At 39.1% G+C, this 25,481-nt stretch overlaps 1 protein-coding gene across 27 annotated transcripts in view; it reads left to right on the plus strand.

Annotated features, from left to right (window-relative positions):
• The window catches only part of SORBS2 (sorbin and SH3 domain containing 2), a 235,546-nt gene that overhangs the window by 27,109 nt on the left and 182,956 nt on the right, over positions 1-25,481 (plus strand). For 25 of the 27 annotated variants that reach the window (XM_064369617.1, XM_064369679.1, XM_064369624.1 and 22 more), the window contains exon 2: positions 8,314-8,453. The gene's annotated coding sequence lies outside the window, so the exon portion shown is untranslated. The remainder of the gene's footprint in view (positions 1-8,313; positions 8,454-25,481) is intronic. The other 2 variants (XM_064369649.1, XM_064369696.1) reach the window with 1 other exon arrangement.

Raw genomic sequence — 25,481 nt, forward strand, 5'->3', positions numbered from 1 at the left:
GGTGTAACTGCCAGGCAATAGAAAAACAAATATAGATTTCTCTCAGTAGCCCTAATCAGAAGAAATGTTTATCAGGGACCTCACTCCACCCTAGCAGAGTATCACATGCTTGTGAAAAAGGTCTAGGAATATGATATATGAATGCAAGTAACTTGTTTTATTTAAATCTATTTTAGAATAAGTGCAAAATAAGATAACAGAACATATTATATCCTGAAGGGAAAAAACAAGTGGCCTCTGCACCTCAAGACGCCTTTCAAAGCAAATAGGTAGCTACAAAGCAGTATTTCAGAGAATCGTCTTGCTTGGAAACAGCTGCTTAATTAGAATACATAATTTTTTTGCTTTTTACATGATCAGATACTTTTTATGTCACAAGTTCTGATAAATATAGAACCAAAAAATGTACTCCTGTGTTGCCTAATGCCTTAGGCAGAACTTATTTAATTATTTACTTATTCAACAACTACGCATTGGCCCCGACCTAGGGCCAGGCACAAATGCAATACCTGTGTGAGAATGTCAGTATTATAAGGGGCAAGTGGGAGCTGATAGGCCAGTGGAGGAGGAGGGCTTCGATCCGTTACTCCAACAAATTCAAGCAATTGAGCTTGAATTTAGAAGGAATGAGAAGGTGATTCTTTAAGAGTTAAAAAAAGCACATGGCGGGGCTACGCTGGTGGAACAGGGAAGTCCTTCCTGAGGAAGAGACCCTTGAACACCGGAGGCTGCGTTCCCATCAGAGAGAGCCACGCAAGCCAGAGCCCTGCACGTGGCTCAGTCCAGGAATGGAAGGGAGACTGGCGAGGCTGGCGAGGCTGGAGGCATTGCGCTGGAAGGAAGGCGGTGGAGATCTGCGGGGAAATGCTGCAGGACACCAGGTCATGCAGGGCCTTCAGCAGGCCACATGAAGAAGGCTTATCTTAACGATTTTCATATCAGATTTAGCAACTGTTGCATATGCTCCATTTCAAATGGAATAGAAATAACAAGAAAAGCTAAGTCATGGTTATGTAAACAGCAGGGGTGCTTTTTAAATACACTAAGAACTCAAGCAGCCAGTTTAAAACAAAGTTTCAGGCCAGGCACAGTGGCTTACACCTGAAATTCCAGCACTTTGGGAGGCCGAGGTGGGAGGATCACCTGAGACCAGGAGTTTGAAACCAGCCTGGCCAACATGGTGAAACCCCATCTTTACTAAAAATACAAAAATCAGCCAGGCGGTGGTACGCACCTCTAATCCCAGCTACTCGGGAGGCTGAAGCAGGAGAATCGCTTGAACCCAGGAGGCGGAGGTTGCAGTGAGCCAAGATTGCGCCACTGCACTCCAGCCTGGGCAACAGAGCAAGATTCTATCTCAAAAATAAATAAATAAATATTGTGAGTAAATAAACCAAAGTTTCAATTAGCAAACTGAGCCTTAACAAAGGTTTTAAGACATTATTTCCATATAATCTCTTTCAATGATATAAGTCCTTTAACCTTTTGTTAAGATTTTCACCTCACTTGATAAACCCCAGTACCAGATAGTAAAATGGCACATGATGACAAATCGCCTCCTCAAAAACATTTACTTAACATCAATAACCGGGCAGTGGAAGTGACTGGACACATGATTTGACTCGTTTCACACAGTGTCGCCAATAGGCGCAAATCATGGCAGACTGCCGAATGTAATCCAGATAAGCCCAAACAGAAGCAGAGGTTTACGAGTTAGTGAGGCCGGTACAGTTCCATTTCTCTGCCTGCCTTTCAAGTGTAGGGAGTTTGCATGACTGGTCTAACGTTACTCAACCTATGGGCTTTCATTTCTCAGCCCAACGCATGCATGTATTGTCCAGCACGTGGCATGCCATGGTGAGGTTCCTGCAGAGGACCTGACGGATGCTTACTACGTGCAGGAGCTACCACGTATCCTTCTTTTTCTTGCATAGGCTTCACTTTGTTGAGTGTGGTTGAAGCAGACAAGCATAAAAGGTATGACTCCACTTTAGTCTTGCCTTCGCTTTGCTTACAGCGTGCTTGACTTCAATACCCACCCCTTCTTGTAGTCTGCATTAGCTGCTCTCTACAGGGAGAATCTCACTGCTGTTTCAAAATGTCTTTGAAACTCGTGCCAGTGTTTCAGATGGTCTTGCTGCCTCTCTCTAAGCACTAAAATATTTGACTGAGAGAATGACGCATTGTTCTTCTGGGATATTAGACAATGCCGCTAAACGGACAGGGGCCAGGAAAGGCTGGAACATCTATAGCACGACTCACTTTTCAAAGGACTGCAGGGGTAAAGAATGTTCTCTAGAAAACAATACTCATGGGAAAACGACATTCACTTCCTTCCTACCGGGATCCCTCAAATAATAGGAAGCGATGAGGAATCAATTGAGAATTCTGTGCTCTCTTGGGAAAAAAACGTAAAACAACATTCAAAGAAACCCTCTAAATAGATGTGTTCAAAAAATCATCCCCATGAAAGTCCTTGGAAATCACCACGGTATCTTTAAAAAATTACTAAATTTTGCCACATATGGAAATCTGCACAGTTTTTCAAATATATTTTGATTATTGAACCAACGTTCGTGTGCAATGTACAAAGCAGCAGACTTTTCCATGGCCCTTTCAGGTAACAATCTTTACCCTCACGACAGCCCAGTAAGAAAGGTCTCATTACAGAGGAGAAGACTGAGGTATGGGGAGGCTGAGTAAATGACCTACAGCCACAGCCACGCCTAAGTGGCAGGATCAGGATTTGAACCCAGGAACCCTGCCTCCAGACTCTCTACTCTCAAGTATTATGCACTTTAAAAAGTTTTCCGAAAGGACCAACCGAGAAAGTGAGAAGTAAAGCTACAGATGGTCTCTGCGTGCAGAATTGGAAGTTTTAAATGTGACCATGGTGAGCCCAGATTCTCTCTTGCAGTGAGGATTTTATTTTTACCAAGCTCTCTGAAACACACCATGCTTGGGTGCCGCCTGAAAAAGTGAGAAGTCATTTGGCAAACTATTGAGGTTATTCAGATACACTGTCAAAGCTGGCGTGCTCACTCATTTAAGGCCGGAACAGAGGTGTAGTGAAGAACAGAAGGCCTCTCTACTCCAAAATATGGGTCTTTCTCACCACTTCTAACAATTGCAGAGTTATTTGGGTTAACAAGATCCTCTCTTGGGATGTAAATATCCTCGAATATGATTTGAGTTGTGTCAACTATGCCTTAATGATGTACATTGTTTTAATTGGACCAACACATCCCAGAACCATCTCGGATGTTTTTATTATGTTAGGGAGGGAGAGAAAAAAATATACAATGAATCTGATTTTCAACATGTTCATCCTTTTGTGTCCCTCCTCATCTCTATCCAAAAGATGATTCCTGTTCCAGCCTCTGAAACCAAACCTGTGGCTATGTAGCGTTTACGAAACAGAGTTTCCAGGGCTCCTGGCCCCACTTGAACTTATACCGGGGTTCTTGTAGTGAGGTCCTTATCTTATTCCTCAGAGCCAGTGTCTCTGCGCAGATAACTTGCCCTAGGGTGCTAGCTTTTCCAAGACTGAGGATGTGCCCTACTTTACCCAGCCTTCTGTGGAACGCCACGCCTGGAGCAGCTGGGACTCTGTCACACCTGCAGAGGCATGGAGGCCCTCTGCATGGTTTCCCCCCAACCCCACTGGCTGCAGCACCCACTCATTGCCCTGGCTGCGTGGGTTCGACCTTCTTCCCCCTCTGCACAGGACCTGTCTTTCCTGCACCTGGCAGTCCCCAAGCATCTGCCCCCTCACTAGCAAGAGTGTCTGGTCTCTAGATGCTGGCCTTTCTACATCCAGTCTGATGGGACTCTCAGTGCTGGCTTTACCCTGGAATCAGCTGTTCACATATGCAGATGCTTGAGTCACATCCAGAGTCATTAAATCTGACTCTCTAGGGGTGGGGCCAGGGTCCTGGTGTTTTTAAAAGTTTACCTTATATTCATTCACCCAGGGATGAGAGACACTACTTTACATCAATTTCTCTCAAGTTTCAACATGTTTACACACAGCCTGGGGATGTTGTGAAAATGCACATGCTGGCTCAGTAGGTCTGGGTGGGGCCTCAGGTTTTGCGTTTCTAGCAAGATCCTGAGTGATGACATTAAGGTCGGTCCATGGGCTACTTTTCTAAGTGGCAAGGCCCAAGACCAGCGGTTCTCAAAGTGTGGTCAAGAATCACCTGGGAACTTGTTAAGGATGCAAAATTTCAGACCCTGCCAGACGTCCTGAATCAGACACTCTGGGGTGGACCCAGCAATCCGTTTTTACAAAGCTCCTAGGTCAGCGATGCTCACTATCTTTCAAGAACCATTGGCTTACGTGGCATGGCCCAGTAGAAATATAACGCAAGTCACATATATAAGTTTAAATTTGCTAGCAGTCAGATTTGAAAAAGTAAAAAAGAAACAGATGAAATTAATTTTAACAAAATATTTAACACAGTATGTCCAAAATATTATCATTCTAACACATAAAAATTAATGTGATGATTTGCATTCTTTTTTCAACATGCAGTCAATATAAAAATGGTGATCATTTACATATTTTAGAAAGAGAAAAAATTTAATTTGTTTTGTACAAATTTGTGGGGCACAAGGATAATTTTGTCACATGCATATACTGCGTAGTAGTGAAGTCGGATTTAATGAATGTATCCACCACCTGAAAAATGAACATCATACCCAGTGAGTAATTTCTCATCATTCACCTTTGTGTGTGTGTGTGTGTATATAAAGACCTGAAAATCTAGCATGCATTTTACACTCACATGACATTTCAGTTCTGAATAGCCACATTTTAGGAGCTCAGTAGCCACCTGTAGCTGCCGTATTGGATCACAAAAGCTTTACACTTAGAGCAGTGATGATGGTATTGACTTCCATCAGTTACTTGCTGTGTGTCAGACATGACTCAGTTAAGCATTTTATGTGCATTATTCATATGAGCCCTATGACAACTCATTATCATTCCCATTTTATACAAGGGTGGGTTATGCCAAGGTCCTTTTTAGTGTTCACCAAGATATAAGAAATCTACTCCAATATAAACCTGTTCAAATTATTCTATATTTTAAAAATTTATTTATTTAGATATATGTATTTTAGAGACAGGGTCTCACTCTGTTGACCAGGCTGGTGGAGTCGGGTGATCATAGCTCAGCTGCAATCTTGAACTCGTGGGCACACAAGATCCTCCCACCTCAGCTTCCTGAGTGGCTGAGACTACAGTTGCATGCCACTACATACAGCTTTTTCTTTTCTTTTCTTTTCTTTTTTTGTTTTGAGTGAGGGGGTGTCTTGGTATGTTGCCCATGCTGGCTTCTAACTCCTGGGCTCAAATGATCCTCACACCTCAGCCTCCCAAAGTGCTGGGATTACAGGTGCGAGCCACCACACAGGGCCCAAATTATTTTAAATACACTACTTTGTGAAATAAAAAGAGAGAAATAACAAAGAAAAAGTTTTTTTTTTTTTTTTTTTTTTTTTTTTTTTTTAAGATCGAGCCTTGTTCTGTCACCCAGGCTGGAGTGCAGTGGTGCGATCTTGGCTCACTGTAACCTCCACCTCCCGTGTTCAAGCAATTCTCCTGCCTCAGCCTCTCGAGTAGCTGGAATTACAAGTGCACGCCACCACGCCTGGCTAATGTTTTATATTTTTAGTAGAGACGGGGTTTCACCATGTTGGCCAGGCTGGTCTCGAACTTAACATTAGTACAATTGTTAAGACATCAGTGGCATACAACGTAAAAGTCATGGTAGTTGGAGAAGTAGAAAAGTCGGAATTTTCTATCCTCTAACCTTTTAAAATATGCCTAAAATCTGACTTGCACACCTCCGTGACATCAAATCTGTTGAAAGGCAGTTACTGACAGGCTGCTTGGACAGTTGGGACCCCTGTGGAACAAGGGGAACCTTGGCAAGTCACAAGCCAGGACAGGATTCATCCTAAATGAAAGCAGCTGGCAGAGCCATAACCTGCCTGGGGCAATGCGGCTTCTGATCTAATATGATGCTGACAGGTACCAGTGAGGCCACGGGCTTCCCTTACATGGATGCAGAATGTAGGCAGTTTGGGATTTAAAAATAATGGTGACTTAGTCAAAGAGTTCCTCTTTGCTTCCTAAACACCCATAGCTTCTCGAGGAAGGCCAATATTTAAATGCAGTTTTCTTTCTGATATAAACTAAGGAGGAAAAAGAAAAAAACAATTTTTTAAAAATGTGTCTATTTGAGGCTAGGTTTCCAATTATTACCAGTAGAATTATTATTCCACGTTGAGGCCAAGAGAAACAAATATCCCATGTTAGATTGGCAGGTATTTAAGACATAGTAAAATGTAACCATTTAAAATAAATGAACAGAAAAATGCATTATTCTAGAGTGATTTTTTAAAAGCCTGGTGTATATTTGTTACACAAAGTTGATCTTATTACAAAATTCAGATTAGAGATTTCAAACTTAATGTATAATTTTTGTATTTGAAATATAGTTGTTGTGTTTTTTTGAGACAGAGTCTTGCCCTGTCACCAAGGCTGGAGTGCAATGGTGTGATCTCCGCTCACTGCAACCTCCGCCTCCCAGATTCAAAGGATTCTCCTGCCTCAGCCTCTGGAGTAGCTGGGACTACAGGCACCTGCCACCATGCCCAGTTAATTTTTGTATTTTTAGTAGAGACGGGGTTTCACCAAGGCCAGGCTGGTCTCAAACTCCTGACCTCATGATCCACCTGCCTTGGCCTCCCAAAGTGCTGGGATTACTGGCATGAGCCACTGCGCATGGTAAAATATAGTTTTAATATAAGGTCTATTGGACCAAAGGATTTCACTATTTTGAAATAGTGCTTGAAATAGTAGTCAGGTAACCCTTTTTTTTATATGGCATAATCCTCAGTATTTTCCATAATCAATTTCAGTGTCTTTCTTTAACTGCAAAGAAAGAATTGAATTATATGAGCATCTAGCAACCAACCCTCACATTAATTATGAAATATATCAGGGCGGTTTTTTATACTGGATTCAGGTTGAAGACTCTTCATCTCCCGATGGCAAGCCTCTCAGTAGTACTTTCTGACTACCTAAGCATTCTTTTTGTAATGAGGAGTAGGGAGTTGAAAAGAAACAGGGATTTTATCTACATGCAGTGGAAGCTTCCGTAAAAATACTTAACTGCTTCTTTGGTAGAAAGTAGTTAATTTTCCTTCCTGGTGGTGTTGTGAAGGCATAATGACTCAATGGAAGCCTGAAGTCGGTCTGATGACGCATAGTATCTTCCTTCATCCACAATAGAAAGAGATCTCAATCTTCAGCTACCATGATGTGAATAGTCTTATCATGTGAAAAAGTCTGGAAAACATTTAAAAAATTCTGTTTTTATTTATTCTTGCTGCATCTGTGTGCTGTGTACCCCTGAAGGCAAGGACACTTCATTCTGCCAACCACTGAATTCTCAGAGTGCTTGGCTTATAGTGAGCTCTGAAGTGTTTGACAAATAAATATTTGCTGAATGAATGAATGAATGAATGAATGAATACAACTTCTTAATTTTTAATTCCAGAAACAAAATGAAAGCTCCAAGTTTGTCAGTCATTGCCAGTGACCCAACCAGAATGATTTCTTCATTGGCCTGTGGAGGCAGAAGCAGGGGTCATTGTTTGCCTGCCTCATGTCACTGAATGGCCCCTAGTCTCTGCCAATAGATAAGAGATGTCAACACTTAAACCAGTAGCTTTCAAAAATAGCATAGTTAATGAAACTGGAAATGTAGGTGCATGCTAGAAAGAAGTTATTTGTCTTCAGTCTTAAGAATAGACTGGCAACAGATAACTGCTACCAGCGAGCTCTCAAGTATTTCTTCACACCCCGTTCTAAGCAAGCTAGGAAATCTCAGCAGAAAAGTCTTCCTTCTCAATAAAGCATAACTAGGACACCTCATTGTCAATGAGTCAGGTAATTCATTTTGAAAACTTGAGGAGGACGGCAGGGCGCTGTGTTTCTTTAAGATTCCAGTCAAGTTTGGGTTTGTTTTGTTTTCAGTGGGGCTGGCAGTTTTCCTCAAAATTTAAATGAATATTTGCACAATGAACCAAGTTGTTGTGGGTTTCCTGGTTGGTGTTTTTTCCCCCCTGGAGTGGGGGGTGGCAGTCCGGGCAAGGGATTTTTCATCCCTCCGCAGACAACCCCGGCTGCTGTTAATGCTGAAAATAGCTCAAATGCTCTCAGAACAGTAGCACCACCCAGCAGCTGGGATTCTTTCCCTCTCTTATTTGCCACTCTCTTGCCTTTTTTTCCTTCAGACACTTGGATTGGACTTAATCTTAAACCTCTGGAGTTCAAGACCTTCTAAAAAGGGCTAAATAAACAATCTCTACATGTAAAAGGCCACTGACTCCTACTTCCTCTGTATAGAGCAACTGTTGAACTCAGCTGCCTGTAGGTAAGATTTTTTATTCCGGAATTATTTAATTGTTTTCTGATATGTTCATGACTAATGTCTTTAAAATAACTTATTTGTAGTGAAAATAATAAAGGGGAGTTGTGAACAATTCCCAGACAAATATTGTGTTCCAGAGTAGAGCAGGAATATCGGGGCGCTTTTGTGACTGTAATTTTAAACTTTGCTTAAAGTTCTCATGCCAGTGACCTGCAGTACGGACCTCACTGTGACTGGACCCTGGATCCGAGGTCTAATTAAGCCTGATTGCCAAAGCAATGAGAGGAGCTTTCAGACATCATACTTTGGTTGTTTAGACTGCTTTATTTTTAACTTTCCAGAGGCATTAAAAAAAAAAAAAGAGGAAAAAGATGCAACCATCCACCTGAGTAAAGAGAATATAGATAAGTAATTGTTCTCTAAGGGCAATGAGAGGGCTATATTGTGTAATGTTCTCCTTTCATTCCTGTTTTGCTCATGGAGAGCGTAGAATTAGTGGTTGTTTGGGGGCATTTGGGGGTTTTGTTTTGGTTGTCGTTGTTTTGTGTGTTCCTAGCACATTCTAGGGGGCTGTTTTGAGGATTCCTCACTAAGCTGAGTATCTTTTGCCAGGTACAGTTGCTGGCAGATTTCTCTGACGTTACAATGTGGTATTTTGGGTCAGTTTTGGTGGCTCCCCTCTCACCCTCTGTATGCCTGCGCTTGACGTTTTGCAAAGTACTTTGATCTGTGGACTTTAACTTCAAACACGGCATTCACTTTGATTGTGGCTATTTACGATGTTCAGTAAAAACTCTCCTTTTTTTTCATTTGGTTTAATGCTTTGATAGCATTTCCCTTGAATAATTGATTGGAGCTTTGGTTTTCCTCACTGATATGTCTTAGATTTTACTTCTAGAGGGACCCCCAATTGAAAGAAAAATGTTCTCTGGTAAGGTTCTCCCCACCATTGACTTCATGACAGTTCATTGCCCCTGCCTGGCAGATGTCTAAGAGAAGGCAGCAGATGACCGTGCACAGAGCCTGGCGCTGGCTGCCCTGCTGCTTCGGAGTCTCCGTGTGCCTTGCGGCCCAACTGGTACTTTTTTTAAACATGAATGCTGAAATCTTTGGAGTTCGGAGATTCTTTTTTTCTTCAGAGAAGTTTATTGGTATCACAGACCACATGTCAAAGAAAAGCATGCATTTTAACCACAAAATGATATTCCAAGTAACAAAAAAAAAAAAGAGGAAGAAAAGCAGAAAGAAAAAGAAAATTAAAATCAAAAGAAAACAGGGGAAAAGCCCTCAGTAGCCGGAAGTCTGTTTTACGAGTGAAACTTCTGCTGGTCAGGGACAAGGGATTTCTTAAAAATGTATTTCATAAAATGGGCAACACGTAGCTCTTAGTATCCATTCAATCAACTTGGAAATATTCCCTGCATTGTAAAGAAAGCACAAGTGTGTATCACATTAGTTCCCTTTTTCTTGCCCACCCCAAGCCCAAGGTATTTCCAAAGTCCTCAGCCAAATACAGAGTTTGACGTTCCCTGGCAAACCGTCCCTGCGTGCTCTGTTGAAGGTTAGGAATAGAATGAGCCTAATCCTGTCAGGAGACTGTTTAAGTCCCAGTCAAGGACGATGGCTCCTCAGCGCTGACGCAGTCTGCCCCCTGTCCTCTGCACCTTGCTAAGAAGGACAGACATAAGTGGCCACAAGGACACTCTCCAAAGGGGCAGAGCTGTGGGGAAAGATATGGCAGAGATCCCCCTGGATTAGGGGCAGATGCAATGGAATCTCCAGAATTTGGAGATGTTCAGTATAATTTTGTAATTTCCCAAACCTAGGCATTTCATTGCCACTTTTCCCCTTCAAATCTACAATGTAAGAAGGATGTTAATCATTGCATTTATGTGTACAGTTAACATTTTAAATCCTCCCATTATTTTGAGTCTGGGCTTTGTGGGAGAGAGGGTTTAGCTGGAATACTCGCCCCTACTTAGTACTGGGAAGGCTTGCTCTGGCAGTGCTGAGTGCAAATACATTGCTAGAGGCGAGTCCAGCAGCAAAATTACATGGCACCCCGATGACACCTATTTGGAGAATGGTAGGTGATCGTTCCATTCCCAGGCAAGCCATTTTTTCCCTGTTTTTGTTTTCTGTTTCTCTTCACCCCTTAATTTTATGTTGAAACTGTGGATTGTTTGAATGTGAAACTTCAGGTGAAATCTAGCCAAAGCCACTAGTTTCACACAGGTTCGACATGAAAGAAGCATTCTACCCAGCCTTGCACGAAACTTGGCGGACGTTGCCAAAGGCTTCATGAATGTCAGTCAGCCTGGATTTGAAACATAACCCAAGGCCAGGTGACTTCTGGTGACTTTGAGGCTCTATTGTATTAGCATAGAATCTGTCGAACAAGGACAGCCCTATTTCCGCATCTTCTACTGTAGTTTCATGGGTGGATACTTCTTTCCCCAATAAACTCCCATTTATCTCATGATCACTGAAAGCCAGGTTCAGTCCTAATATGAATGCTTGTAGCTGTGGTATTGGAGCACTGGCAGATAGAGGTCTGCGTTTTAAATTCCAGCAGCCTGATCCCCAGTGGTGTGAACATGTTGGTATAATTCAGCTGAAGGAAGGAAGTCCCGGGAGAGCCATGGAATGTCTTTCTTTGCTTAAATATACCTCTGTGCTCGTGAGGAACAAACAGTACCATTTTGTCCAGGTCTATCCGCTTGACAGTATGCCTTCTGTTCCCTCTCCAAAGGTGGTGTCAAATATATTGGTGGAAAAATAATAAACTTCCAGATATTTTTTTTCTGCCTGCTCAACTGATATACTCCAAGGGAACATTGTAAGCATTGAGAAGTCCAGTCCTGTGGCTGGGAACGTAAGGGATACTGAGAATAAAGGAACCCTCAGCGGAGGCGGTGTCCCTCAGAAAAGCGTGGCAACCTTGAGTGTCTGTGGGTGTTAACAGTCAGTGGGAGCTGGTTGGGAAGGCATGCCTGTATGTTTTCTGAGTGGGGGCAGTAGCGAGCAGAGAGAAAGAGGAGGATTTGTAAGCTTTGTTCAGCAAATCTGTCACATCGAAAACAAAAATAATCAAGCCCAGGAGCTGAAAGCATTCCTTTCTTTTGTAGATCATATAAATTTATGTTTGCTGAATATTGAAATTTTTTGGATTATTTTTTCGCATTAGAGACACCAAGTATTAGGATTCCAGGCATAGTAAATAATCTCCAATGAAAATATGACCCACTGGGAGACCTGAATTGTTTCAGATGAACCTCCGTGAGTCAGTCTCTGGAAGGTCCTCATGGTTCTCTGGCAGTTATGAAATGCTAAGTCAACCAGGACACTAAGATTTGACTTGTCCTTTTCTTAGTTGGAAGATTTCTAAACTCATATGAAGAATTTTCACAAAAATGAATTTGCGGCCTCACCAAAGATTTACACTATCTTTGGTGAGATGTATAGATGTAGATTCATTCTTTGAATCTATATGTAGATTCAAATTAAATTGCCATCAAATTTCATTTTAAAATTTTATAATCACTTATTTACTCAATAAAATTGACTTTCATTAAAGATATAGTTTGCATGTTAGCAGATGACATGCAGTGGACAGCCTAGCAGGGAAAGCATTTGAAAAGCTATCGCAATAACGTAATTCAGAAGTGCTACATGTAGAAGCTGCTTTTTAACACTGGCTTCGATAGTCATAGTGTAGCATCTATTCAGCATATATGATTTTGATATCCACAGACTAGTACAATGAGCAGAGAAAAAGAAGATGTTCAAATGGAGGTTCTAGAGAAAATCATTCAGAACCATCCTACAAGGAAGTTCTCACTAAACAGATCACGGTATAAAAAGTTCAGTAGTTTTAAGACATTCATCATCCATAGCAAAACAGCAAAAGAGAAAGAATAGACCAGGTGCAGTGGCTCACACCTGTAACCCCAGCACTTTGGAAGGCCAATGCGGGTGGATCACTTGAGGTCAGGGGCTCAAGACCACCTGACCACCGTGGTGAAACCCCATCTGTACTTAAAAAAAAATTCAAAATTAGCCAGGCATGGTGCTGCACACTTGTAATCCCAGCTACTTGGGAGGCTGAAGCGTGAGAATCGTTTGAACCCAGGAGGCGGATGTTGCAGTGGACCGAGATCCCACCATTGCACTCCAGCCTGGACAACAAGAGTGAAACTCCGTCTCAGAAAAACAGGGATAAAAATGCCAAGTTGAGAATCAACACCAAGCTAGAGTATGTGCAAATGTTTCTCTAAATCATTAAAAATCTTATTTCAAGGAGACGTCATTTGTCATTTAAGAATGCAAAAATCAGTGCTTTAAAAATCTTTTTGTGCTTAACTGACTGTCAGAAAAAAATGGAGTCCATGTAATATTTATTTATTTCTCAAGGACATATTACAGCCTAAATTTACACATTCAATATACTTGTTTTCTTTTCTAAAGAAAATCAGTGTCTGTCTGATCAGGACATGATGACACAAAACTGTAACAGCAGTAGGCTCCCCTGGTAGAGCAAAGAGGATTATTTCTCAGAAGCAGATTAAACAGTCGTTCCTAGAAGTCATCATTCTCCAACCAAGTTTTTATTAGTTATTTGGATATTATGTTTTTCTCCGAAATAAGAAGTAGTAGAGCCTGACCATCCCTACTCTAAAAGTCTGAAATTCAAAACGTTCCAAAATCTGGAATGTTTTGAGCACCACCAACATGATGCCACAAATGGACAATGAAGCATTGATGACATCAACACTGCAGAAAATACCCATACAGATGCCATGGTGACAATGTGATGGGCTGATCGAAGGAATACAGCAGAGTGCATTCATAACAGAACAGGAAGACATGTCTATTTATAAAATCAAAGAGAAACTTCTAAGACGAAAATCACTCTTAATGAGTTAGATGACTCTGGAGAAAACATTTTAAAAGCCATCCGGCAGAATGCCTCCTCATTTCTTAGAGGACCCACTTCGTGGTGTGTCAACTGCTTCTGATGTTTCTTATCACCTAAAAAAGAAAAACAAATACAGTGTACAGTTTTGCTCAAAACACAGCATCCTCAGTGGTGACTAAAAGCCTGCGTTGTTTGTTGCTGCTATTGTCTAACAGCTGATAAAGGAAAACAGTGCCATTCCTGTGCTGCTCACTTACCTAAACACATTATTTTTTCACTGTATTAATAGTACGTATTTTTACTGTTTAAAAAATAGTCGTATTTTCTACTGTTAAGTACTTATGTCTGAGTAAGGGTGGGAAAATGATTGCTTGTCAGTAAGAAATAAATTCAGTCAGGAATGATGGTGATGCCAATCAATACCAGCTTTTCTAAGTGTGTGGCTGAGACATTGACACCTGTGCTTTCTGATGGTTCAGTGTACACAAACTGCATTTTATGCACAAAACTGTTAAAAGCATTGTATAAAATTACCTTCAGGCTATTTAGATATGATACATATAACATAAGTGAATTTCACATTTAGATGTGGGTCTAAGATAAGTCATGATGGATATGCAGATATTCCAAAATCTGAAAAAAAATCTGAAATCCAAAATGCAACTTCTGTCTCCCATGTGCCTTTGACTTATACCTATCATTTCAAGGGCTGACTTTTTTTTTCCTGGCACTACAAGATGCTCCCGAGTCATTCTGTGTATTTCATATCCTGGTCCTAAAATCAATTATTTCTTTGAGGAGCTCTGGTTACTTCTATTGAGAAATGGTGTCAGTAATCAAGACCAGGGCACCCGTTTTAATTTTTGAATGTGATCTTATTGGCCACTTAATTTTTCGCTTGAAGAAAATTTTATTTTTCTGCATGGAATTCCACTCTGTAGCTGACAATACCTTGATCTGGTGTTTAAAGATAACCTTTCTTGCTTTTTCAGAAGAGCAGATCACAGGTCGCCCTTGCATGCTCCCCTTTCCCTCACTTTGAAACAAATTCAATTAAATATGATAAAAATTTTTTTGGAGAGATCCAAGATGGCTAATCACTAGCAGCTCAGGCTCGTAGCTCCCAGTGAAAGCACAGAGAACGAGAGGATGCCACACTTTCAGATGAATATTTGTTGTTCACGGACCAAGAGATTCCCAGCGGAGGAGCCCCATGGGTCACCAGAGTGACTCTTGTGGCCAGCGCGGCGGTTTTGCTGGCGCCTTAGCGCGGCAGTTCTTGGTGCAGAGTCCGGAGATTCCCAGGCAGAAAAGCACCATCAATCTTAACACTGCTGTTTGGGCCGGCGCAGTGGATTGCTCAGATTTCGGCACTGGGAATCAACAAGTTGGATGTCTGCTCAGAGACCTAGTTAGAAAGTCGGTAATTACAAAGACAGCAGAGGGATAAATATATAATGAAGGGAAGAAACCAGCCTAAAAAGGCAGAGAATACTCAAAATCAGAATGCCTCTCCCTCTACAGGGGATTGCAATTCCTCATCAGTAACGGAACAAGGCTTGATGGAGAACAAGTGTGTTCCAATAACAGAAGCAGGTTTCAAAAGGTGGGTGATAAGAAACTTCTGTGAATTAAAAGAACTTGTTCTAACCCAATGCAAAGAAACTAAGAACCTTGAAAAAAGGTTTGATGAAATGTTGATGAGAATGGACAATTTAGAGAGGAATATAAGTGAATTGATGGAGCTGAAAAACACAACACGAGAACTTCGCGAAGTATGCACAAGTTTAAACAGTCGAATTGATCAAGCAGAAGAAGGGATATCAGAAGTCGAGGACCAGCTCAGTGAAATGAAATGAGAAGACAAGATTGGAGAAAAAAGGATAAAAAGGAATGGGCAAAGTCTCCAGGAAATATGGGACTATGTGAAAAGACCTAATTTACGTTTGATAGGTGTACCTGAATGTGACGAAGAGAATGAATCCAAGTTGAAAAATACTCTTCAGGATATCATTCAGGAAAACTTTCCCAACCTAGCAAGGCAGGGTAATATTCAACTCCAGGTAATACAGAGAACACCACAAAGATACTCTTCAAGAAGACCAACCCCAAGGCACATAATCGCCAGATTTATTAGGGTTGAAATGAAGGAGAAAATATTAAGGGAAGTCAGAGAGAAAGGTCAGGTTACCCATAAAGGGAAACCTATCAGACTTATAGCAGATCTCTCAGCAGAAACCCTACAAGCCAGAAGAGTGGGGACCAATATTTAACATCCTTAAAGAAAAGAACTTTCAACCTAGAATTTCATATCCAGCCAAACTAAGCTTTATAAGCAAAGGAAAAATTAAATCTTTTGCGAACAAACAAGTACTTAGAGAGTTCACCACCACCAGGCCTGCTTTACAAGAGCTTCTGAAAGAAGCACTATACATATAAAGGAACAACCAATATCAGCCTTTCCAAAAATATATCAAAAAGCAAAGAGCATTAACACAATGAAAAATTTACACCAACTAATGGGCAAAACAGCCAGCTAGCATCAAATGCCAGTATTAAACTTATATATATTCTAATTGGATAAAAAGCCAAAACCCATCAGTATGCTGCATCCAGACCCATCTCACATGCAACGATACACAAAGACTCAAAACAAAGAGAAGGAGGAAGATTTACCAACCAGAGAGTAAAAATAAACAAATAAACAAAAAGCAAGAGATGCAATTCTTGCCTCTGATAAAGTAGACTTTAAAGCAACAAAGATCAAAAGAGGCAAAGAAGGATATTACATAACGGCAAAAGGATCAATGTAACAAGAAGAGCTAATGATTCTATAGATCAACAAGACAGAAAATTAACAAGGACATCCAGGTCTTGAACTCAGACCCGGAACAAGTAAACTTAATAAACATTTATAGAACTCTCCACTTCAAATACACAAAACATACATTACCACCTCACACCTGTTCCAAAAGTGACTATATAATTAGAAGTAAATCACTCCTCAGTAATCGCATAGCATTTCATAGGTTTAAATGAAATATTGGTTGGCTGCTTGTTTGTTATTTTCTTCCCTTATTCCTTCCTGTCTACATCATTAAGTATAATTTTTGGTATAAAAGAGGTTTTCAATACCCATTACTAAACTGCATTCTAGCCTGGGCAAGAAAGCAATACTCCCATTCTCTCTCTCTCTTTCTCTTCCTTTTTCTTCCTCTTGTTCATTCTTTTTTTCTTTCTTTCTTTCTTCCAAAAAAAATTAAAAATATATATATAAATTTAAAAAATAAATAAATAAATAAAATAAATATGATAAAATTTACTTTTTTTTTTTTTTTTGAGTCAGAGTCTCACTCTCTCGCCCAAGCTGGAGTGCTGTGGTGCAATCTTGGCTCACGGCAACCTCCACCTCCCAGGTTAAGCGACTCTTGTGCCTCAGCCTCTTGAGTAGCTGGGATTACAGGCGCCTGCCACCACGCAAGCTAATTTTTGTACTTTTTGTAGAGATGAGGTTTCGCCATGTTGTCCAGACTAGTCTCATACTCTAGACTCAAGTGATCCACCTGCCTCGGCCTTCCAAAATGCTGGGATTACAGGTGTGAGCCACTGCACTTGGCCAAATTTGTTTTTTATTGTTAGTTTTGGTGAGAGATTCAAAGCCTTTGATATGGTCTTAAGATGTAATCTTAAAAGATAGAAATCAGTTGTTTCTTCCTTAAATGGATGCGAGAACATTGTGCATTATTTAAAATATGATCAGTCTAGGCCATTAAGTGAACATGGGAGTCTGTTACCAAGCCTTCCACATACTATGTGCAAGGAGCCGTGCCACATACAGATGAACAGTCTGGTAAGAGGGCTGGACACATACCCCTGGGTCATAACACTCTGCAAAAGAAGACGGGCAACGTAGAGTCCCCCAGAACTCTTGGAGCTGAGAACTGGAATTGGGAGCTGAGTGTATATTGCACTAGAAAATCCGAAGTATTATCACAGAGGAAAAGCTGTACTGAAATTGGGGACTTTGGTTTAGATAAGAGGGTATTCAAATGGCAGAAGGTGATGGAGAGCAAAGATCCAACAGAGAGAAAACTCAGGACTCAAAGAATATTTAAGTCCCATGCAAAGCCCAAGTTTATTTATTGAGAACAAAAGCCTCACATTCAGGCTCATATGTTGGTAATACTGCTGAGCAATATTCAAGGTGATTAGAGAGATGAAACACTGAACAGTCCCTGTTACATGGATGTAACTGAGAAAAAGAGGACAAAGATGAGAGCAGTAGAAATAAGGTGAGACCAACCAGTGCAGAGACTGAGGCCTTGGGGCAGGTCAGTACTGCCCTCTTTATCTAGACTTTGTCCTTGAAAGTAAACCTCTACCTGTGAAATAATTGCACCTATAATTTTATTTAATGCTCAGTATTATCAGAGATGAAAGGTTGTATTTTTATTGTTTCACCAAATGTATAGCTCTTTCATTTTCAATAAAACACAGGAAAACCATTGGTCCAGGCAATGAAGGAGACATTTCAAATGATAAATTTTGACTTTCTGTACTTCACTGAGAGATAAGCAAGCAGGAGAGGTAAAGATTACAGAGAAAGACATGAATGTGCCAACAGTATAATGAGCCAAATGTCAGGACGAGCCTGGTTAAAGTAACCTGTCAGTATACCAAAAAGAATCAGGTTAGTAAATTGACACATTTTAAAAAAAATATTTTAAAGATCAACTTAATATTAGAAAGAATGGAATAGAAACATTCATCTCTTGTTCTCAAATAAATGTATGCCTGGAAAAAAAAAGAGATTGAATTTAGCTTAATAGAAAAACACAGTACAGCACGTGTTTTTAAGGCATTGCATGTTGGTTATTGTGAGCCCCGGAATGTGCTTGCCCAAGTACAACTTTAAATTGGTTTAGTGCTAGATCTTGACATGCTTTCAACTCAGTGGTACTTGTTTAGTTCAGTTTTGCAAACCTAAGAAATTTGGTTGGTATTGAATTTAGCTCCAAGTGGTATCCAGAAGTTTTGTGTTTATTTGAACTGAACTTTGAAATATTTCAAAACTATGTAACCCTCAAGTTTTAGAATAAATTGTTAATTTTCAACATACTCAAGAATGTTGAAAAGTTACATGTGGGTACATTTTATGTGAATTTAATGAATATACAATTAAATATAGTTTTCAAATATAATTTTGATCTAAATATAATTTTGATCTAAAATATTTTCTATTTCACTTTTTTTTTTTTTTTTTACCATAAGAGTATTTACTTTGAAAAAAAATGGTTAAAGACCACGGTTAAGAATGGGAAAGTATCCAAATCCTAATGTGGCCATGTAAGTATACAGTGAGATGAGAAAACCCATCCTTGTGGTCCCGGCAGAGCCAAGCATTGGAAGGTATGGCCTGGCACACCAGATGGTTCACCTCATGTGCGCATCTCTGAGTAGGCCCGTAGTGAAGGGACTCAGCAGGGAATTGTTAGAAATAAAGATGGAGGTTCTGTGGGATTTCAGGAAGATGTCAGATGTCAGACTAAGGGATCCAGGCCTCATTCTGAAGTAGAAAAAGTTTTTTGCTTCTGTCTGTAAAAGACAGTAAAACACTAAGTTTTGTAGAAAGCTTACAGAGTAACATCTCTTAGCAGAAAAAATTAGATTTAAAAAAATTGTATTTCTGACATCAAATTAAATCAAGAAAGTTTTCTTTTTATATCTACAATGATTATTTTCATTCAAGGTAGAATAAGACAAAAAGTAGGTGTAAACAAGTTTATAAAGTTTATAACGATATAATAGAAGACTGGCTTATGATGGGAAACTAATAAATTCAAGTAAAAGTACGAAAACAGTGAAAAGGTAAATTCAGAGGTAGATTTTTTGTGGAAAAAGTAATAAAAGCTACTTTTTGTAGTAAAAAATTGATGATGCCTACTTGTCTGCATACAAAATATACTTTATTTTGTGTTTGAGCATCTTTAAAAATTAATGGATGCATTTCATGTTTGGAAATGAATTTTGCATTGGCACACACACAGTCTTTGTCTCACATGGTGAGATCCATCTCTTAATAACCACAGCTTGTAAAAACTTGTCTGACATCAAAGTGATAATTTTTATGCAAAGGTGAGAAAGCTTGATTGCAGTGAGATTTTTATCCTCCTTACAATATTTTATATATTTTTATATCAAAATTAAAAAACATTCAATGTTAAAAATCATTTGTGTCCACATCACAATTTTATGTTTACATATATCATTTTTCTAATCAATATTCTGAAATACTTAATAGGTGTAAAAACATTTGGCAAAAGACCATTTGGTATGCTTAACCCTCAGCTGTGCTTATTAATTTAAGAATTATCTTACATATAAATCAGAAGAGAAGGAAATGAGGAATTCACTAGTAAAACCAAATAGCGTTTTAGGTGACCATGGATCACTACTTTAATGCCTTAAACAATTGCATTTTCATTGAATAAAATATTTTCATAAGGATCTTTTAATATTGCTTCAATAGTTTATTTATTAAAGAGTTCTTTCACCATTATATGTGAATCATGAGGTTTGTGGTTTAAAACTTTACATTCTGACTATAGGTCAGTCTCAATCAGTGCAGAAGAAAAATTGATAAAATCTAACACAGGCTTTCAGGGTAAAAACTCACAACCAGACAAAGGAAGAAATTAACCTTAAAAAGAGTATTCATTTTAAACCTACATCATAATAACGTAAAGAAATATATAGACTGATAAATATTACATTCTGATACTGGTTACCTCTGGAGGTAGGAAGGAGCTTTCAATTAGAGAGATACACAACAGGCTTTAATTGAATTAGTATCTTCTATTTTAAGATAAATGATGGGTACATAGTCATTCATTAGATTATTCTCTTTATCTTTTGAATATCTGGATAAAGACTTGCATTAAAACATCTTTCCCTCTGCTTCCCACTTCTTAAATTTAAGATAAATTCTACATAGGAAGTAAATTGTAAATATCTTTTGCAGCTGCTAATATTGAGAGACTATATAAAACATAAATATATTACTTAAAGCAGCCCAAATTTTCTGAAAATGTATTGTAGACAGTATAATGTTTGACCTATGCATCTATATTTTTTTGCCTAGGTCTCAAAACTTCTATAAACAGTGAATTAGAAGAGAAAACGAATTTAGTTCCTTAGCAGACAAACATCTTTTGTAAACCTACATCCGAGATGGATTTCGTAGTGTGTATCTTTTTGTATGGCATTATTATAAATGTGATGTTTACTCTTTAAATTCTCAAATAATGTATCATTATGTTTTATGAAAATTTAGAATGGGCTGTGAATCTAGCATTGAATACATTATCTTAACCTCTTTAACACTGGTTTGGGGTCAATAGGTTGAGAAGAAAGCGTTTCTGTTTTAAGAGAGTTTATTTAGTCTGTGTATGAAAAGTGAGTGAAACATACAAGTACTCCTCTCAGTTACCACAGGACTATAGAGAGCAATGATATGGGTGGATATGCATGAGTTTCCTGTTAACTTAATACCAGGCAAGTGAGGGTTACCTGTTTTTAATAGAAAGACTTCATTCTGTAGCCTATATATTTCTTATAATTTAATTTATTCAGAAAAACATATACACGCAGCTGTTTCTTAATAATATTGACACTTCCTTAATGTTATAGGAAAAAACTAGTGACTTTTCATTAGCATTTGGCAGGAATCAGTGCTTAATTCTGAGGATTTTTATTCCAATTTTTTCTACTTGTTTTATCCATAAACTCATTCCAATATGTTAAAATGGGAAAGCTAGTAGACATCACTATCTTTTTAAGAGTTTTGACAAATGATGGATAATATTGAATAATTTTTCTTTACAAGTAATTTCACATGTAATCTGAAAATTGAGTGCAAGCCAAAAGTCTTTATAATTTTAAATCATTAAATTCAAAGAAAAGATGTTTTCTCTTTCTAGGTGTAAGGGAGGCAAAATTATACTTCTACTCTGTTAGGGTCTGTTAGGGGGTAGGGGCATGTGGGTGTTGTGCCTGAGAATTAAATTGACGTAAGACAGATCTACAATAGAAAAACATATACATTTACTTAATATAAGTTTACATGGCATGAAAACCTTCATAATATGTGAAGACCCAAAGATGCAGTTTGCATTGACCACTTATATAAGGAATTAGACAAAGAGCAGTAAATTGTAGAAATGCAATGAGGCCGGGGCAGGGGTCCAGGGGGCGTGGGCCAGGGCAGGTGGCGGCAGGAGAATGGCTGGGAAGGAAGGGCCAGTGTGGCAGGTGGTACAGGTTTCCCTCAGCCTCAGGTTCTGGTCCTTGCCCATAGGAATGACTCCTCCCTTCTGGCCAAGGCAGGTCATCTTTCACATGGGAACTTCATAAGCTGCTTTTAAGAAACAGAAAGAAGGTCAAAGTGCTCTTTTTGCACCTGCTTTTTATTTGTTTATTTTTCTTGTTTTGAGACAGAGTCTCACTCTGTCACCCAGGCTGGAGTGCAATGGTGCAATCTCGGCTCACTGCAACCTTCGCCTCCTGAGTTCAAGCGATTCTCCTGCCTCAGCCTCCTGAGTAGCTGGTATTACAGGCACCTGCCACTACGCCCAGCTAATTTTTGTATTTTTAGTAGACATGGGGTTTCACCATGTTGGTCAAGCTGGTCTTGAACTCCTGACCTCAGGTGATCCACCTGCCTCAGCCTCCCAAAGTGCTGCAATTACAGGCATGAGCCACCACACCCGACCTCACCTGCTTTTTCTTAAATGCCTTTAACTAAAAATACTCAATATGCCAGAGTGGTGTATTTTGGGGATACCATGTTCTTAACTCCTTCATAAGTAAAGTTCATGAAAGCATATACATCTATTTAAATAATAATAAACACACTGAGAGAAATGACACAAAGAATAATTTTGATTTTTTCATGTTATTGTTATTAACACTGAGAAACCAGATATTACATAATTAACATAAAGCAGTATTTGGAAACAAAAGTGAGGACAAGTCTTTTAGATTTCACAGTTGACTCTCACATCTTCATGAACTCTCTTCTCTTTTGCCTTCTGTGACACTGGAAGCTTCTGATTTACCTTCAGTCTCTCTGATTACATCTTCTGAATTCCACTTACAGATGCCTTTTTCTTTGCTCGACCTTAAAGTTACTCCCTTGGGTTCTCTCCCTGTTGTCTAAATCTTCATAATCATCCCTGAGTTCACCTGTTTCCTCCTCCGTGATAATCCCTAAACTTACGTCTCGATCCTTGATCTCTTGTGAAAGTTCCAGACTCGCATTTCCAAGAAACTAGTAAATATCACCTTTGAATACCTTCTGAGTACCTCAAATCCAATACATCTAAAACTCCCCGCTTTCCAATTCCCACTCTGCTCTTCCTTCCCAGGACTGTACCTTGACAGTGGTGTCACCCACTTTACCTACAAACACACCTCTTCAATACCACTTCTTTCCTATTTCACAGGCTATTGCAACATTCTTGACTAGGATTTCTCAGTAGCATTCTGACTACTCTTTACATCCATTCTCTCTGCCTTCCATGTAAACCCTTGTGGCTGAGCTATCTTGCAAAAATAAATCGGCCTTGCATGTAGACTTCTCATCTACCAAACTTCTATTACATAGCAAGTGTGTGCACTTTGCTGTCTGTTAAGGTTTTAAGGACCAGAAAAGATAACTGTGTCAGCCAATGAAGGTAAATTCAGTGCATCGTGTTTAGACATAAATAGCCCTGTGTTTTTCAAGCTAAAAGGCAGGGCTGGCAACATTTCCAGACTCCTTAGTAAGGAAAGGGTGTGGCTCACCGCTGGGCACAGAACTCAGATTCAATGTCAGCCCCGTTACTAACCTCAAAGAACCCTTTTCCTCAGATTCTCTTTCGGACACAGTATTGACACTGTTCACAAATCACTGCCTTTGTTGCCACTTATTGTATACCAATGTGATGATTGTAGAAGCAAATGCTAAATCATAAAAGTTTCGTTAAAAAAGAAAGCTCTAAACCGTGAAATCATATGCTTCGTAATGATAGTGAAAGGAGTCTTCAAGAAATAAATGACTGAAGCAACAGAGAGGGATCCTTACGACAATATGTCATTCAATGAACGTGAAATTGCTTAAGGTATTAAAAACAGTTATCAAACTATTTGGTTTTACTAGTAAATTCCTAATTTCCTTCCTTTCTGATTCATATATAAGATCATTCTTCTTCAATTAATAAGCACAACAATCGTTTGTGGAGAGCCTACTCAATACTCTGTATTGGCCTCCGTGACAGACACTGGGACCACAGCCATTCTCTAATGGCATCACCATGAACACCCACTCTAAAAATGCAGGAGAATTTGTGTGATGGCCTTTGTGCCTTGGGAAAATTATCTTCAGAATGACAGCTATCTGTACTAGTATATATATATTATCCATGGATTGTAGAGATATTGTTGTATTTGCTTCTATTTAAATATCAAAGGTGTATTATTCTGAAATGTTCTATGGAAGTTGAATATGACTTTGGAGAAAAACCTTTAAGCTTTCAGTACAGATTTTCAAGATCAACATTCAGGAAAAAGTCTAACAGAGGGATATTGAAACAAAATTTCTGAATGAATAAAGACATTACTGATGGCAGCTATGAATTCAAGTATTTTAACATATGTTCAGGTGTTTGCTTTGGGGCATGTAAGGAGTTAAAAGTGAAGGAAAATGTTTAAAGTTTTCTTCTTTACTTTGAACTACATTTCAAAGAAGTACATAATTTTGACATAAAAGATGTATTTCCTCCATAGACTAACACAAGTATGTGTGTGTCTGAATGAATTAAGTCTTGTGTTTCGGGTTGTATCTATTAACTTTTATTATGTAACTGAAATAGCAGTCATTTAAAATAAAATGTTCTCTGTTCTGCTAACATGGTGACAGATTATTCAGAGTAGGATTGGTGACACTGCTTTCTTTTGCTCCTTGTCCTCAGTCACACTCTTGAAATTGGCAACAAAGCTGATTTGATTTAATTTTTATATCCTCATGCAACTAATGAGAGGGAAATGTGTTTTTAATGGATTGCACATTTTCATTTTCCTGAATGTGTTCATGAACTTATACTTGTGGAAGGCAGCTGAGCTCTTTTGTGGCATATCTTTTCTAGGGATCAGTATTGTTCTGTCCAATGTGGCTGCAGTCACAAAGACTGTGTAGATGCATTATGTAGACATAGGATGCCTATGTAGATGCATTCTGTTAATTTTCCAGAGTGTTCCTTCCTCATATTTGACCAACACATTGAGAGTAATCAAATAATGACTCACTGCCAGTTCGATGGAAACGAAAGATAGTACATACGGTTGTTCCTGATCTGAGAGTTGAACCTGAGAGATGGGAAGTCTGAGCATGGATGGAAAATGGGAACATGTTGCATAAAGTAAAAACTGAAATGGCACTTGGAGTCCCCTGATGTGGGGTATCCTCGAATACACACCATTTCAATAAGCCAACGTGGAATCTATAACAGAAATTTGCCACATAGGAATATGAAAGTGCTGTGGCATAGAGTACATTATAGAAGTTAAATATCTACCCTTAATTGATTGCTAAAGTTGACTTGGATTATTGCTAAGAAGTATAGGATTTTACAGAATATGATAAGCTTTGAGATAATTACTACATTAGTAACATAAGACCTTGAAAGCAATTAACAGAATTATAACTAAGGAACCCTGTTACAGGCAGTAGAATAACTACTGACTTCTAAGACATCACCATCTATCTTTGAATGTTTATCACTGGGGGTAATTCTTCGAGCATTCATCGAAACCACAGCTAAATCTTATTGAGTATTCCATTTCCACATTTTTTTTTAAGCTGTAAAGGAAAAAAAAAACCCTTTCAATTCCTAGAAAACTCATCAATTTGAGAGATTTCTTAGGGGCCTTCTCTGTTCATTCACCCTTCATTCACTATTGTGAGATTTGTGTGAATTGTTGTACCTGAGTTCTCTCTGCCCATTACATATGCCACATCCTTTGGTTATCCAGTTCAATCCTTAGAAAAAGGCACACACACCCCTCACATACACAAA

This window comes from Aotus nancymaae, unplaced genomic scaffold (assembly GCF_030222135.1).
Source record: "Aotus nancymaae isolate 86718 unplaced genomic scaffold, 86718_ANA_hifiasm-v0.15.2.pri h1tg000006l, whole genome shotgun sequence".
NCBI classification, from domain to species: domain Eukaryota; kingdom Metazoa; phylum Chordata; class Mammalia; order Primates; family Aotidae; genus Aotus; species Aotus nancymaae.